Genomic DNA, 17,107 nt, shown 5'->3' on the forward strand with positions numbered 1-17,107 from the left:
AATCCGCTTCCAAAGTCGTGCCCCTAACGTTGGGTTTGGGTGGTTTTGGGGACTAGATTTTTGAATTGTAAATTCTCATCCTGCGGTACCTGGCTGGGTATGGACTGGTAGGTGGTGGTGGTGATGGTCGAGCAGTATGCTCCAATCGTTTCACAAGTACACCTCGACGGACCATTACGACGATGGCGACAGCGATGAAGACCATTCATAATTAATTAAACTCAAACGTCCAACCAGACATGCCATCATCGTTGGACCCCACTATCAGGCCAAAAGTTGTGCGACCGATCCGAGGTGAAAAACGAACAAGTGTGACTTCGTTGCAGGATACGTGAAAGGATTCCCAAAGGAGAGTTCGTCGGGTTTGGGTTTTAAGCGCAAGGACATACCCTAGCTAAAGTATGCTTGAAGAACTCGAGTAAAACATTCGCCCCATTTTGGCCTTCGTTTCCATCCTGTTCCTTCGGTAAGCGTGTCTCTTTTTCTCGCGTGATTTGGATGACTATCGCTTAATTGCTTCCTCGGCAGGGCAGGATGATTCTGTAGCTTCCTAACCCGTGGTGATAGAAGGGACACGGTTGAGGTTAGAATTTGAAGTGTCCTAAAACTCGACAGAATCTATTTGACGGCCGCACCCGCGCTACACAATCCGGAGGGTAATTAATTACTCAATCTAGTTTTAGGTTTAGTTGGGCCTCGCTCCCGAAAGTGTGCACACACGCGCGTTCTTCGTTTTTGCGTTCGCTCACTAGTGCATAAAACTACCGATTAGTTATGCCAGGGTTGTAGGTTGGGAAAAGTTTTCATTTTCACTATTTCATGCCCAACACCAGATTCCCAAACACCAACGAGCTTTGTCCCGGTGAACACTTCTTCCAGCGGGACAGGATGTTTTATTGAATCGAGAATGATGACACTCTCTCTCTCTCTTTATCCCGTGCTGCCACATTTCCAACGTTTTCACCAACCATCCATACACACACACACAGAAAGAAACTAGAGCCAAAGCCTTTTAGTTAATTATAAATTCCATTAATAACTCAAAAGGCCCAGCGGGCGCGATGGGGTGTTATATTTGTGCCTTGCGTTGTGTGAACTTTCCGAACACAAAACACAATCGGTGATTAATTTTTCAACCCGATCATTTTTACTCCCAACTCTCGGTGTGACGGCGCTTCCAGTGAGCGCCCCAATGAGATATTGGTGGGAGCACGTCGGGGCATCACACCTTATCTACCAGCTTGTACCGATCTTAACTTCGATTGTCGGGTACAATGTTGGGATCAGAAACACTTCATCGGCGACTCCTTTTTCCCAGGCGGCGTAACTCAAAACGGGGAGGGGGAGGGGGAGGTTTCAGGTTTTCTGTCCGCCTGATTAATCGTCAAACATTGCCATACTAATCGTAATGCTATTGTGCCATAAATTACTGTTTAATGCCGATCCTGTCCGGCTGTGGTAAGAACTTAATTATCCTGTGCACGTGATAAATCTATCCGATGATGAACAGCAAAGCATATTTGCAGCTTTCGCTATGCTGCAAAACTCGTTAAAGAAAGGAATGTTTGGATTACTGCTTTGAGGAATAAAGTCCAACTTTTCGTCCTATAAATGAGGAAAAATTAAGTTAACTCCTTTACAGTTTCGTCCGAGACTGTCTTGGGCAATCCTCGATTGTTTTGTTGAGTATTGTACTCAGACTCAGATGACTCTGGCTCAGAGTCCTCAGATGCTGACACTGGCAGCGCCCAAGATGGGTCGTCATGGGCCTTATGTGCTGACCAGCAACATCGATTTATAATCGAATAAAATCGTACGCACAATTAAAAAACGAAGTAATTGTAAGCAATTTTTAGGTACATAAGAACGAATAATTAGAATACACTCATGGTCAATTTGAAAACAATCTTCGATGAGGCTAGAATTCGGTCCCGGCTAATTGCCATCCGCCTAAATCTTTCATCCGAAACACTCCACCCGATCGCGACGAGACAAGCACTCGGCCCCGGTTACACTTCTGATTTGGACCAAAAACTCCACAGAAATGTTTTAAAACCTAAGAACCAGGTTTAGAAAATTGCAAGGCTGTTAAGGACTTCAGTAATTAGAGGATACCCATAGTAGAACGAGGATTAAAATCCGGGCAGGAACTCTGGTCCTGCCGAGTGAAGACCGGCGCCGTTTGAGCCTTACCACCGGGCCATCCTATTTGAACTCCCATCATATTAATTAAACAATTACTCCGCAATCCATCAACTTTATGCTCTAAAAAACCATTCTCCCATGCGATGCAAAAGATACAGCCCAAACACACCATTGCAGCACGATGATAAATTAATCAATTTGATTTATTTCATTTTGTGGTGAACCAAAAGTATGTCCAACATCCACAACGACAGGACGGTTCATCTCCATGAAAGCATAACATTTATCAATTCACATGACATTTGGTATTTTTGGCAACAGTACACACAACCTCAAAAAAAAAAAAAAGTAGGACAAAGCCGGATGTCTCGACAAGTAATAATCAGGAAATGAAGTCAACCAACCAAGAAATTACAGCACCCTCGGCTATGGACCAGAAGTCAGAGTCCGGAAGCATAACAGACTGACCTATATTTTATTGTCGGGGGTGTCCAAACAAAGCAGCAACGACAAAAAACGACAAGCTTGCTTAACATCATTTCAGACTACCATCCCCATCGATTAGAGCAACGACCCGGACCGCAACGAATACACCCTTAAACAGAAAGGAGTTGTTGTTGGTATGCCCATGATGACCTCCCTCCCAAAAAAAAAAAAAAAAATCTCCATCTCGGCGATTGTGATCAAACATCAATTGTGATTGAATATGATTAATTTGCGTTCGGGTGGAACGTGTTGAAAAATGTTAACCATCATATGGAACCGCAAAAAGGTTGATGACACGTAAATGACACCCGGTTGATCGGGACAGGGGGATTGATTCAATTTAGCACTTCGTACCATTTGACATTCCACAGAACAGAACAAGCAAAAGACCTAAAGACACACACACACACACACACCTCAACTCAGCATGCTCAAAGTTCGAACTCGATACGCGTGTGGGAAGTATGTGCACATTTCGGCATTGCAGTAAGGTTTTTTAAATGGCTGGAGGTTTTAATATCAAACAAGCTTTCAACCAGGCTGCTACAACCACCGACTCGAGCTGAAGGAGACACTTGAGATCCAGTCACAGCAAACCAACCAACCGAACAAAGCAAAAACTCGTAAAACAAACTGGTTACGGATGGGACATGCCGGTTTTTTTTTTTTTTTTTGTTGCTTCATTCTCTCCATCATGAATCATCGTACACAGAAAACAACTCTACGCCGCCATAAGCTGTTTGTCCGACAGCCGACAACATAAGCACAAAAAATCCGCAAAGAAACTTTCACCGGCCGTCTTTTGTGTGGGTTAAGGTCAAACCATGTTAGCCTCATTAATCGTCGAAGCGCTCCGGTGTGCTGGTAGATGGGAGAAACACAGAAAGATCTTAAATTTTTGTCCGATAACATCGAGTTTCGAGCATTTTTCGAGGGATCGGTCTGGGTGGGATTTGAATCCTGCTTCTGCCGTGTGAAGACCGGCGCCACTGTCACACCACTGGCCCGGCTCTAATTAGGAAGTAAATAACATCCTAATAAAGAGATGTTCCTGTTGCTAGGAAAATAAGATGATCACGTTTCAATTTAAATTTGGGTTGTATAAATATGGTAGATTAATTTTAAGATAATTTAAAAGTACATCAACAACCGAAAAAAGCATATAAAATTTAAATATCATATTTACTTCCACGAAAACAAGCTGCATATTTCATTGCAACACCAAACCAACGAATTGAAGACTACTAATATACACAGAAAAGAGCCTCAAATTCACATCACATTGTCAATTCAAAACAAATCACTTGTGCAACCCAAGTACATGCAAACAAAAACATTGGATGAAAGTCACCGAACTGATCCGTTCGTCAAATTGGTGTCAAATTAAATGCAAAGACACGCAATTGGCAGCGTCTTTCACTTGGTAGCACAACTTCAGTGCGATTGTGTGGGACGTCGGTGAAGGAAGGTTGCAACCCGCCAACGCCCTTTGCGCGTGGCTTGGTCGGAAAGAAAGTGGTAACGCGTGGTTGGGGACGCAAAACGAAACCTACGCCTTCTCACCGGCGAGACGAGAAAATGATCTCAATCTTGTCGGTCGGTTCGGTTTTTGCTAATTTTCGACTCCAACACACAACCTGATTAGGTCTTTGTGCCTTTATGTGTGTGTGTGCATGGAGTTCGCGGTTGGCTTCAAGCAACGATTAGCAAGAGCATTTGTGCACGGCAAGCGAAACTTGTCTATCGGTGGAAAAGATAATTCCGACAGATAATAATTGATTAATGGCAAACCACGTCAGATGAAGATTAAGCCGCCTTTAAGCAGGTGTGGTTCGACCTTTTCGGCTTTGCCGAAAGAAAGAAAAAAAAATGCTTGGGGAAAGAAATTTGTCTTTCTTGAAGGATTGGAGAAAGATTTATACTTGCTCAAAGCAGGCAATTGTAGAGGTAGAAAAATTAAAATAGCAACAATTGAAGATATTTTTTTCTACTGAAATCTGCCTACGAGGTTTCATTATAAATTAAGTATTTACCACAGAAAACTACATTTACCACAGAAAAGCATGCTTTTTATAATATTTTGACAGATTTTCAGCTGGAGGGTGTCGATCAAAATTCATTTCGCTAGCGGTAATAATAACTTTAAAGAGCGTCTAATAAGTCATTCGATGAAAAGATATTACGCAGAAAAGGAACTACCAGCAAGAAAGTGATGCAGTTTGATTACCAAGAGTTTAGGCTAACGCAAGTATTCCATCAGTTGTTCTAAACCATCATCAGCTTCTGCTGTCGGTGTAGCAATACCGCACTGATAAGGGTAAGGATCAACGCCTTTTGAAGACAACAACAACACACAAAATGCACGATGAATCGCACACTACGGGGACGAGTCTCTGTACTATGCAGATAGAGGATGCAAAAACATAAGCCATTTTAGAACAGTCAAGGTTCCCAACTATCTTTGGCGGAGTACGCGAGCAGGGCGTGTGGAGAAAGTGAATGAACCATGAGCTAGCTGTTGAACTGTTTGGCGCTGAAAATATCCTCACGATTGTTGGGGCACGTGGTGGGAATTCTGAACTCATGCTCCACCAAGAAGGTGTAGAGGAGCACAGCTCACTCGCTCGCTGGATGGATCAGGTGTAGTCGAACCTGTCGGAGATCGAATGCAGCCGTGGATGGGAAGCTGCATTCGACAGACAGAGTTTCCTGGAAACGAATTGCATGCCATGTCAGCAGCATGTTGAGAATTTATTGTACCGTAGTGGACTTCTTCACGAAAGATCTGACAGTTGCGGCTGTAGAAAAATGAAACACAATTTGGCAGGAGTGGGTTCGATCTTTTTACAGTGTTTGTGTGTACAACTCGAGATATTCGTTCTAAAAAATGACCAGTAATTTTGACTGGTCCAGTCGAAAAGGTACTTTCTTAATCATGGCCCTTCTAATGTTAGCCAATCTCATAAATGGCTTAAGCATATTCAAAAATGGGAGCATTAAAACTTCAAAGATACATTGCAGTAATATTTCACATTTTAAAGTAACAGCTAAGGAAAATTAAATCCCCAATTTGCCATATTCCTCTCAAGGCACACGTTAGACAAAAAGCGTTCTATCAATGCTGCCATCGCTGTCAATTTCTTATCATAAAACAGCCAGACCTCTCTACTGATGCTTAGCTGCTTCTCTTTCTGTTACTTTAGTGAGTTTTACTTAGTAAGAGTCCCACCATTAGCGCCCTCTATCGCCATTTTTAATTCCAAATCCCGTCAAACCTTGAATGGGATGAGTTGGTGAAAATCCTTTTAAAAATTACCGTATTCTACCTATTCAAAAACCAAATCCATCAGTGTGGCACAATAAGAACAAACAAACAGGAAACTTCCCAACCAATCCATGTCACATCCAATCCATAAAGACGAAAAAAAGCATATAAATCGTATTTTACAGTATCAACAACAAAGAAGAAGAGAGAAAACTGTAGCCTAACGATGATGTGCATGGGATAATATAATTTGCTCCACTTGACAACGCTAGTAGCTAGAGCCACTCGATTTGTTCGAACGGCGACGCTCTAAGCAAACAATCTGTCAAGAGCGTAACGAGCGAATCAATGGATGGTAAAAAGCAAAAAAAGAGACAAAAACACACGACTTCACACACACATACACGTGAGGGTCCTTCACATCTTCCGCCACAGTCCTCTTAAAATCCTCCCCAAAACCGGAAACAGGATCATAGTGTAGTGGCGGATCCTTCCAAAAGTTGCTGCTTTTGCTCATCGTTTTGCGTGTGTGTTGGTATCACATCCGCTCGAATTCGGAAGGAATACAACGCTTCTCTCTGTACTCTAACGAACCGTAAACAATGCAAACTTAACTCCGGTCGCTTGTGCTGCGATAGGTTCTTTCGGGCTAGGGCGAAAGGACTCCTTATGGATGGGGAAAAATTCGATGCAAACGATGAGTGCACCGTAGCGTAAAAATATGATTAGACTAGCACCACCAGTTGACCTAGCGTCCCGGTGCTTTTGTGGCACCCTCAAAAAGGATTTGATATTCTATTGTTGCCGTTTTGTTTTTCGTTCAAAGAAAATGTAACATAAAAGCTCAAACACAAAGCTTCTTTTGCTGAATTTTAAAATCGAAAAGTAACGAACTAAATTGCTTGCTGCATGCTCATGGCTGAATTTTCGTTCTACCCGCGCGTCGATAAGGAAGCGCCAAGCCCCATTCGTTCATCTTGCTGCATAATGAGCTGTGGACCGAGTTTGAAGTGATCTTGGGATCAGGACGAACGAAGCACACGGGACAACCTTGTCAAACACAAAAAAAAAAACTCCACTTCTAGTACGGCGGCCATCTCGGTCGCTTCCCACTAATGGGGTCGAAGCCTGTTATTTCTGGCCAAATGGGCAGTTGCCACCACCACCGCCGCCGCCAACTAGCAAGTGTTGCGCATCCGCGTGGTCGGATGTCCTTACAATTTTGCTAGAATTCAGGAAATAACACAGATCTCTGTGTCTTGCGTCTAGCATGAGAAAAAAAAACAGCTACAAACAAACATGGAAAAGGACGGAAAAGGATCGCGCTAAAGTGCACCGTTGGAGTGTTCTTCAACTGAGGTTAACGTGGGACGAGAAGTGAGTCACATGTTATTACGAGTAATGGTGTGAGCCTCGGTTAGCTGCTTGCGAAAATTTCCGCTAGATTGCATCCCAAGGTCTACAGCCGGCACGGCCAAGAGGAATTGCCCACCGGAGACTCGTTTCCTTCATTATCCAGGCTCAAAATGGAAGCTTCTAGCTGTCGTAAACAACACAAAAATGTCTGCCGAGAAGGTTTTTGGATGAAAAAAAAAAAAACGATGGGGAAAGCAAAACAATTCTAACCGTTCATTTTTTGGAGCTCGTAGAATACCATCAAGATGTCCAGAGATCGTCCAATTAGTTGTTACGATGAGTAAAAAGGTAGCAGAGTGACTTCCAGCCTGTGTAGCTATAATAATGAGCGTTAAACTTTATACTCCAATCTGGTATATGATCAAATTGAATATTTCGTAAGCATGACCTTGGTTTTTTATTTTTCAATTAAAAGCCTTCAGCTACGTTAAATAACGAAACTGCCGTTAAACCGAAGCTACGGCGCTACTACTCGTCTGCGATTATAAAACAAAAATGGTTTGGGCAATTTAAAGATGGCAAAACAGGACACATGCTTCGACAAAACATGCATTTAAACACTGGCTACCGTTAACAAGGGAACGACAATCGCCACCATTGAAAACTTCCAACCTAACTTTATGCCATTAAAAGCAAAACAGGACCTTCCGAACCAAGGACCTACAACAAACGGACAAACGGGCGACGAGGACGATAATCCGTTGTACAAACGTCGCAAATTATCATTATTGTGTGTCCTCGGTTCCTCAGGGATTACACTTGCCAGAAGGGCGAACGGGGGCCGGGCAGAGAACAGAAAGCTTAAGAGAAATGCACACAACACACCACACATACACACGCCTTAGGTGGGTGCGCTTGTTCCAACAGTTGCCGAAGAAAAATGGCACCAGGTAATGCCATAAAAATGTGTACACCACGAACCGACGGAGACCGGAGACAGCCTCCCCCGGTGCGGTGGTGCATGATGTTTTATGTTGTGCAAATCCTGAACCGAACGGGAGGCGAAAAACTGGAACAAAACTGAACGGGCGGAAGTTGAACCATAAACCGCGGATCCGGAACCAACCCGCAACCCACCAGACGACGACGACACGGACGGACGGTTCTCGCCCACACTCCCAGGCCCCTGGGCGAACGAACTGAAATGTTTACATCCCGATGCCAAATGGCTTCCGGCTGACTTGGCTGGGTGGAGAGCACGCAAGTGGGATCGTCAGGCGCGAGGAGCTCCGTTGCAGCGCCGCAATTCAGTTGAGAATTGAAGACCATAATTTCTTTGCCCGCTTCACCGTGGTTCGGTAGGATAAAGAAGCAAAGGAGCGCTGGCTTTCGACTTCGACAAAGCATAACAATCCAACCGGTGGAGAGAACAATCCGTGCTAGCTACAGATCTTGCCTCTCACTCGACTATTACTGGTTCGTTAGAGCTGTAAAAACTACATTTCGTAACTGCAGCCATTGCTACGGTGGTTCGGAGTTTTAAGGTGGGTCTGCGTTGTAGATGCACATGTTCTGCGTCAGCTTCAGCGGATCGGGAAGAATGGGGCAGATGAGCTGATGGGTACAATTTAGCATCCGCTCTTTGCAATAAACTTGTCTACCTAGCAATCAAATATCACAGATAATGCTATCATCTTTTTTTCTGTCCGGTTGCTAATCTACCGCAGCGAGATCGACATTTTGCCGGAGAAAAGGATTTTTTTGGCTGGAAATGTATAGTCGTTCAAGATAATACTACCATTCAACAATGAGGGAAATAAAATGCAGTTTTCAATGTCCGAATACTTATCAGAGAGCTTTTATACCGCGCATTACTACCCCATTTTCCAGCTACTGTTGACATTTTACTTGTGAACAGTTGAGCAACAGTTCGGAATAGTACATTGAGAGTCTCGAAAAAATGACTTGAAGTTATCTGGGATAAAGAATGAATCATTTATATTATAAAACTTATTTCAAGTACACTCATATTCTGTAGAAGCCTAGATAATAAGCCTGAATAACAAAAGTCTTCTTAAATGACACATAGTTGTCACTTTGGTATTATGACTTTGCGTTTGACTAAATCAGACGTTTAAAAGACGATGACAGATCGTCCAATTGACGATGATGGCAATGGAAAATTTGTCAAGGACAAGGACAGCCGCGTGATATGATGTCCTGCAGAACCGTACCACCGGAATCCTCAGCCATGTTTACGAGTCGCATCAGTTTTACAATACATTCCAATATCCTCTTCTGAATTCGTAGGCAGAAGTAGGATGGACGTGCGGCATCTTAAATACATCGCGAGGTGAACGCGCACGGAAGATATCAGCACCAGGTGATGATGGAGCCAAAGCCAAGGTTCGTGAGAATGGCTTTGACTCAGATCATGCACAAGAAGAGGCGAAAATGCATTGATCCATTGTTCCGGACGACTTATGACACGCAGCAGTACTGCGTTGATCAGAGTTGCAAAATCGAGGAGCAGCGCCTAAAAATTTCAACAAAACCATCAAGCACAACTGCGTGTTGATGTATACGATGACATTATGGACTTTACCTGTACAGCCGATCAGCATTGGCAAAATGGAGCACCTGAACAAGGCCAAACATTTGAGCAAGCAGGAAGGCATGTTATGCCTGATCTCTTCATTACAGTAACGTGCAACGCAAAGTGGCCAGTGGCGATCGAGTCTTTATTATCACGGCAGGTAGCTTTCGATGGACCAGATCTCACTTCACGTGTTTCTCAACTGAGACTTAAGGCAATCCTGGAGGACCTTTTAGCGAAGGTGCTTGGGCTTCCGAACGCACGCATTCATGTAATTTAGTATCAAAAACATGGTCTTCCCCAAGCTCACTGTTTGCTGATCTTCGGTGAAGCGGACAAACCACGGTCGGCGGCGGATTACGGCCGATTGGTTTTGGCTGAAATTCCCGATTCTGCAAACGAGGAGCTTCACGAAACTGTAAGCAAATGCATGATGCATTGGCCATGCGGTAGGGCGACGACACCTTACCTCGCATGAAAGATAAATCAGTTTTCCGTTTGGTTAGAGTCTACCATCGGACCATTTCCATTTGGGTTTGACAATGAGGCCTAATATAGGTGAGTTGCGAAGTCTCTCTTTACTAGGAAGGACTGCTACTCGCTACGACTTTTCCGAAGTAGGCTCATTTTCAGACTCAACAAAGTGTCTTGAGTTGGGCTCAACAAATGTTCCAACAGCCCAACCGGTTTAAAATAAACACTGTTTGATGCGATCAGAGCAGTTCGATGCCCGTCTTTAAACGGTAGGACCTAGGGTTCAAATCTCATCCGGACAGTTGCACCATAGTTGAGGATTGACTATCAGGAAGTCTAGCATGCATTTGATGGCCAGTGTGACCTGGAAGGACGTTAAGTCACGAAGAAGAAAAAAATTTTGACTGAAGTAAAATCTTACTTTAAATTTGGAGGCAGCTACTCATCTGCTTAAATTTATAAGCTTATTAGTTATATTATGTACCAAAGTGCCTACAAAAGTAGACTAAAGTACTGCCAAAAGTGGTTGAAAAACTAGCAGGGGAGCTTTAACAGCACTTTAGCTAAATCCTTCATAATAATTCGAATCGAATGCTTCAACAAGCAGCGCTGTACTATCACAAACAAGCTTTACCAGCCTAAAATCGGCAAAAATTAAATCCAAACCGCATCACTTAAGCGTGTACACAATGCCCCAGCTCCAGTGAAAATGCATCCCGGTATCACTTTCACAGTACTAGCCCGGAAACTAGCGCATGGCAGGACACTAAGCACCCAACCAGAACTACGATAATCATTCACCGTGTCCAACCAAGAACAGGGAACCAACGAAAAGTAAATGGAAAAAAGCAGAACTCTCCCAGCTCATCCATCACTAATGGGCCGCTATCTGTCTCCCTTTGGCGCCTGGTTGGCACACCGGAAAACTATGAAGCGAACCGGATACTGCATCCATTTTGGGCATCCCAAATTTCCTCACCCCGCCCACACACCAACCATCAGGTGGTCCCGGTTAGGCTGGCATCATATTTTATTCAACTCTCGCGCACAGTTTCACTCATCAAAACTAAAGCTTACTTTAAGAGAAAAAAGTGAACAGCAAAAATGTCGATGTACCACCCTACGGTAAGGCAAGGGACTCCGCCACGGATTGTACCACTAACGAGACGTAAGTTAAGTGATAGTACAGTAAGGAAAAGATAGAATAGTTCACCGGCACCAGTTCCTCGTTCGTTCGTGGCCGGGCTTCTTATTGATTCCCCTCTTTTCACTGTGCCACGACAATTGCCGACCGGGGTCGAAAGCAGGAAAATAGGATCGGGAAAGCTTTTTGGTCGTGCATTATTCCGTACTTTCTTCCCCGAGCGAAACAGTAGTGCAGTGGTCGACCTTTTATGGTCGATTTTTTCGCGGGAAAATGAATGGATCTCCCGGGGAACTGGGGAAAAAGGTTTCGTGACATGCCTTGAAAGAAATACCCAACGGGTATCGCTATAGGCGTCTCCACACCCGCAGAGGCACCTTCGTCCGGTTGTTCCTCGTGGTTTGGTACGTTGCGGACAAAACGAGGCAAACGAGCCCAAAAGCACCTGATAAATGGAGATTTTCGTTTTACTTTTCTGAAAATTGACGATAGTGTATCTTTTTTCTGCACCGGAAGGTCCTGTCCCGCAAATGGAAAAAAAAGACGAAAGAGAAAAGCATAGCCACTAGGGCCAAGGCATGAAATAATTCAAAAGAAATACCAAGAGACAACAGAAGGTAAAAGGCTCGATGTGGCATTGGTAAAGAAGATCACCCTTCTTCCGGTGAGCTTTCCTTACGTTTCTGTCACTTTTACGATAAAATACATTCTAGAAGAGTTTGTTTTCTTTCTTATATTTCTTGCAATTCCATTCGTTGGCCCAGATCTCAGAACAGAAAATGGACACCGAACTGTAGAAATGTACTTCCGGTATTTTAACGACGAATCCGTCGCTTAACTGTTCGCTTTTTTTCGTTGCTTATTCTTCCCTCTAACCACATGCCGGGCGATTTCTCACGCTCTTTACACCGTGGCGTGATAGGATGAGTCGGAATGAAATGGAGCAGCCACAAAGCGAATGCTTCTCCAGAAAACTCCAAAAACCGGAAAATGGACCTCAACCGGAAGCGTGGGAAACATTTCCCAAGGAGCGCATTATGGTTTGGCTGATTTTGATGCTTGATGGGATAAAGGAAAAAAAAAACATGCGGAAAGCTTGAACCAGTCTAGAGAAAAATTTCCCATTATATGAAACTTTTTTTTTGTGGATGATAGTAAAACGCTCATGAATAAAGATGGTGGAATGGATGAAGGATTCGGTCTGAAGGGCTGACATTTTGTTTTCCCGTGATGTATGCAACATTAGCTGTTGGAATCATTACTTTGGAAAATTTTGACAATTTTCTCACTAGTAGAAAACATTTGCAGAACCATTTATCGTTTAAATTTTTAATCCAAGTTTTAGTGCTTCAAGTTCTCTCATGAAATGTCAAGACATCGATTTGTTCTGAGCACCTTTAAGTATCCAAAGGCAGCGTGCAGAGTTTATAGGTTTAAATCCTATATGAACCATTCTCCCGTAGTGAGGATAGACTCCAACTACGTGAGGTTTAGGTAATAGGTCTCAAAAGTCATTTGATATCTGGCGTGACCTAGAATAGAAGGTCGTTAAGCCACGAAGAAGAAGTATTTAGTAGTGATAATTATTCTTTTCACTGACGGCTTCAACATTTGAAAACAATCGACTCCCGGCAAGAACTAGGGCGACAAGTCTGGGAAAATTAATGACAGTGTAAGGTTGAGTTGGCGATTGGCGATAACTATATTAAGAATTCGCTGACCGTGATCGATCGGCCAAACTATCAAGCGTTACCAACCGTTTCACGATATCAGCCTGCTGCATAAGTATTCGAAACCTCTCATTGTACATGGGTGGCTTCGCGGGCTATATCGTCCGGTGCCATTTTCATGACATGACCAGGACACCAGAGAAATTAAGCCTTCTTCATGACTTAACGACCTGCTAATTCATGTCAATCTTTACTGCCAAATTTCAATCAAGTTGGTCAATCCCAAGTCACAGGCTTTTCTCCGATAATTTTGAGCCTCCCAAAAGGTATCCGAAACTTCAGTTCGGTGGCATCACACTGATGCTCGTACGCTACTTCGTTAGCGGAATTATAATTCCTATTAGTAATTTTGGCAAAAAGTTTTCGCAGAATTATCGCAAGTTTTGTGAGAATTAAATTCCTCCAAGAATTGGGAAGCCTTCTATCGCAACCTCCCAAAGCATGCATACTAAATAAGGTTACTCTTTGAAAAAACTTCATCAACTTGACTGTTTTCTTGCTTGCGCCTGCGGCAGAGTAAAGCTCTCCAAGCGTATGTAAGGAACCGGTGCTCGGTTTGTGGAATTTCTGTCACGAAACCTTCTAATGAGCTCCCGTGAAGAGTCGTCTTCAGACAATGATACCCATGTGCTTGTGTGTGTGCTCGACTAGCGCCAGGCGAATGCCTTTTGCATATCAATTTCTTGCCAATCCTAGAGTGCATTACGCTAGGCTCTGACAGCTTTCGATAACGAGAGCCCGGGCTCTCGGCTACGCGCCCGGTGGATGCATGTCGCAAAATGTGAAAACGGTTCCTGCAATCTTCCGGTGGCAGGCATAGAAACGCGACACAAAATTATTGAACGCGAACGTGATACGCTTCATAGCAATGTGTGCTCACCATAGTTCGCCCCATCGGCACGGATGACGTTCGACAGTCGGATGCAATTGATAGGCGGGAATTGACAACTATTGTAACTGCCATTACTGTATGACAGTTTGATATCGTCTTAAGGAAGTGAATTCGTGACAAGAGTTAATATTAAAAGGCAATAAAATGCAGTATGGAAATGAAAATATAAAAAAAATCAATTTTGAATCAAGAATAGACTGCTGGCAACCAGGTTTACCAGCTCATACAACAAACCCTCGTCAACCATTTAATCCTTACTGTCACTGGTGCGGGAGGGTAAAAAAGTAACCCAACGTTAAGAGCCCAACAACGACCTTGACTTCAAGAGTTTTCTTTTTAGGGTTTTTTTGCGATTCCTGGAACGGTCCTAAGTCGTTGCAACTTAAATCGACCGTTGGATGTTTTGTTGGGTCGAAAGTTTCGTTTTTTTTTTCATACTACTCTCCGCCGTTCCTTTCTGCAAACTTAACTTTTCAAGTTTTGCAACTTACTTACTCTGGGTACTGTGCTTGGTATAACTGGTTTTGTGTTCGAGATTTCATCCACGTCGTGTCTATTTATTGTAGCCATTTTACGCTAGCTTGAAGGGACGCTTTCCACGCGTTATAATTTTTCAATCTGGCTAACTTTGTCACTTCAGGACATACTTTTTTTTCTTTGCAGGTGTATAAAACGCTTCTTCTCAATATTGATGAACGTCAGCGGATGATTTCATCTCCCCTTTTCTATTTGTTTCCCGCTCGAGCTATGTGTACCTTACGGGTTTTTTGTTAATATTTCTATATAATTCACATTCTAGTCACGTTCTTGACGAAGATACGGATTTTTTCGTGGGTCCTTTTATTTAATTCATTCTAATTCTGTGAAGATTTATACAACACAACAGAAGCCACGAGAAAAACAAGCGATTAAAGGCAAGTGGTCACACGTCTCGTGAGAAATTATTCATCTGAAATTATTTTTATCGGATAAAGATGTTGCTAACTGCATCCATGTGCAGTGTCACCACGAAAATGTGATTGTCAGTATCATCAACAGAGGTAGAAAAGTACTTTTTGTTGAGGTTGAACATAAAAACAGAATTAAAAATTGCATCTCTCATGAACAAACAGCCATGAAAGGAACAAAAACTTATAATACGCTATTTGAGACACAAAACAACTGGCTCAACGGATACTTAAAATACAACTTTGAGCAACTATTTCATAGCTTTAATTTATAGTTTTGGGAATCTTACTATCAAACTAAAATAGTAGGTCAAATTATATTAAATAAATTTAAAGTACAAACTTATCCTGTTTTTTTCTCTCTCTCTTGCTCTTCCCTGTTTGTTACGACCGTGGCCAATTTAGTCGCACATGCACGAGCGACAAGAATTTAATATGATCGTCACGTGCCATCTACTGTTTGGCAGGTGTATCGAAACGAATGCCGGAGGGGCTGCTGATGTTACTGATGGACGAGTGCCGATAGAGGAAAAAAAAAAGTCAACCAACCACTGATTCCCGGCCCTATCACTGGTAGCACAGATGGTGGTTTCAAACGCACGAACGGAAACACGTTTCATGGTCACACACAATATGGCATGTATTCCCGTTCGAATCGACCACCTGCAAACGACACCGAAGCCATCGCCGGTACCGTTTGTAATCCGATACCGAAACACGTCAAAATTAAGGTGGATAATTTGCTGCGAAATTGTCAAGATATGAGCAAAGTCTTGCCGTAAGACATAGCAGACAGACGCCGACGGGGCACAAGCGAGACAAGCCCAGCCAAAGGATGTCGAAAAGGCACGCACAACCCAAGCACTGATCTGATCAAACAGAAGAGGAGCGGGGCGTGACGAACCAAAATCAGGCCCTCTCACACCTCGTGCGATACGAAGCCTTTGCGATGTGCGGGAAAATGTATATGGGTTTTCATGTCCTACGAAAAAGCCGTTTTTTCTTTCTTCTATCCGATGGCACGGTCTTCTATCCGACCGGCACGAACGCTCCGATCACTGTGTCAGATCATTTTGACGTCGTATTGGATTAGTGAGTGTTTAGAGAGAAGGAGTGCAAGAGAGGGATAGAGACTGCCAGCTAGGCCAGACAGCCTCAGCTAGACTGAAAGAACTTAAGAACGACATCTATCCGACGTCGTTCAATTTCATCCAAATCAATTTGATGGTGTTTGATTTTGTAGAATAACAAAACAACGCACTGGCGGTAGAACCAATTCACTCGAAAGTGGCTCATCTTCACGATAGGTAGGTATTGGTCGTGGTGATGGGTTGTTTTTTATGAGAATGAGAATGAATTTGTGGTAAATCTCATGATGCGTTAGTGTCATTGGCGATAAGAATATCTCTTCACATTCACTTCTTCCTGTTGTTATCATACAAATGTGTAAATCGATGAAATTGCGCACCGTCCAAGAGCTCGATCATCACGTAGCACTGTGCATCTTCTTCACCGGTAGGCGTTTTTTTGCGTTGTTTAAGGACTTACCTAGCAAAGAGAAAGAAAATTGGAAAGAAATTGTTAGACGATACAGATTCGACGGCCGTTTGACATGGAGAACATAATAGCTGTCCAAAAAGGAAAGGTATCGTACGTCTAGATCGAGTGTGTTTCATCTACTTTTTCGTTTCATGTTTGTTTGGTCGCATTGTTTAGCTTTGCGAGTTCCGATTTCATTTGGCTGTTGAGGCAGTGCTTTAATTTCTGAAATACTTAAGGTTTTGCTCGCTTTTACCAACTCTTCACATTCCGAAGCGAGCTAACAAACGGCTCAAATAACAAGACCACAAATTGTAAGTTGTGGTGTTTTCCTTTTTTTTCTCTTTCTACCCGAACAGACGAATTCGAAATGAAAACCTGAGTTAACAGAAAACAATTTCAATTGACATTGGAAACCGGTCTTTGAAGTTGTTGTTTTGTTGTCACTGATAGCTTAAAGCAACTCTCAGATTGTGGGACTAGAATCCTGGGAGAGATCAGTAGCACTCACAAAGATTGAAACAATATCAAGT

General features: G+C 43.1%; 2 protein-coding genes across 2 annotated transcripts in view; one reads left to right on the forward strand and one right to left on the reverse strand.

Annotated features, from left to right (window-relative positions):
* LOC126568516 (transmembrane protein 222) overlaps window positions 1–17,107 on the forward strand; it is a 482,151-nt gene that overhangs the window by 208,227 nt on the left and 256,817 nt on the right. The gene's annotated exons all lie outside the window — the stretch shown is intronic.
* Window positions 1–17,107, reverse strand: part of LOC126567934 (G protein-coupled receptor kinase 1) — a 101,992-nt gene that overhangs the window by 48,648 nt on the left and 36,237 nt on the right. The gene's annotated exons all lie outside the window — the stretch shown is intronic.

Source organism: Anopheles maculipalpis, chromosome 2RL, assembly GCF_943734695.1.
Source record: "Anopheles maculipalpis chromosome 2RL, idAnoMacuDA_375_x, whole genome shotgun sequence".
In the NCBI taxonomy this organism is placed as follows: Eukaryota; Metazoa; Arthropoda; class Insecta; order Diptera; family Culicidae; genus Anopheles; species Anopheles maculipalpis.